A 756-nucleotide genomic window follows, 5' to 3' on the forward strand; every position below is an offset into this window, starting at 1 on the left:
AACTAAAAGCCCACGTGCTGCAACCAAGACCTGGTGCAGCCAAATAAAAAAAAAAAAAAAGAAAGAAAAACAAAGGTAACAAGAGACAAAGATGGACATTATATAATGATAAAAGGAACAATCATTAAGAAGACATTTTTCAATATATGTACATGCAACTTTGGAGCACCAAAATATATAAAACAATTATTAACAGACCTAAAGGAAGAAACTGATAGCAACACAATAATAGCTGGGGACTTTTAACACCCAAATTCCATCAATGGATAGATCATTCAGATAGAAAGTCAGCAAGGAAACAGCAGCCTTAAATGAAACATTAGATTAGATGTTTCATAGATTTGTACGGAACATCTCATCCAAGTGCAGCAGAATAAACATTCTTCTCAAGTGCGTATGGAATTTTCTCAAAAAATATGTTGAGATACAAACAAGTCTCAATACACTTAAGAAGAGTGAAATCTTATCGAAAGTCTTTTCTGATAACATGGAATGAAACTTCTACAACGATGTAGAAATCAACAAGAAGAAAACTGGAAAAATCACAAATATGTGGAAACTGAACCATGTGCTACTAAACAATATGCAGCTGAATAACTATGAGGTCAACACAGAAATCAGAGGAGAAATTAAAAATACTGAAGATGAAAATACGACATGCCAAAACCCATGGGATGCAGCAAAAGAGGCACTAAGAGGGAAGTTTAAACAATACAGGCTTACCTCAAGAAACAAGACAAATCCAAATAAATAATC

Source organism: Bison bison, unplaced genomic scaffold (assembly GCF_000754665.1).
Source record: "Bison bison bison isolate TAMUID 2011002044 unplaced genomic scaffold, Bison_UMD1.0 scf7180017852308, whole genome shotgun sequence".
In the NCBI taxonomy this organism is placed as follows: Eukaryota; Metazoa; Chordata; class Mammalia; order Artiodactyla; family Bovidae; genus Bison; species Bison bison.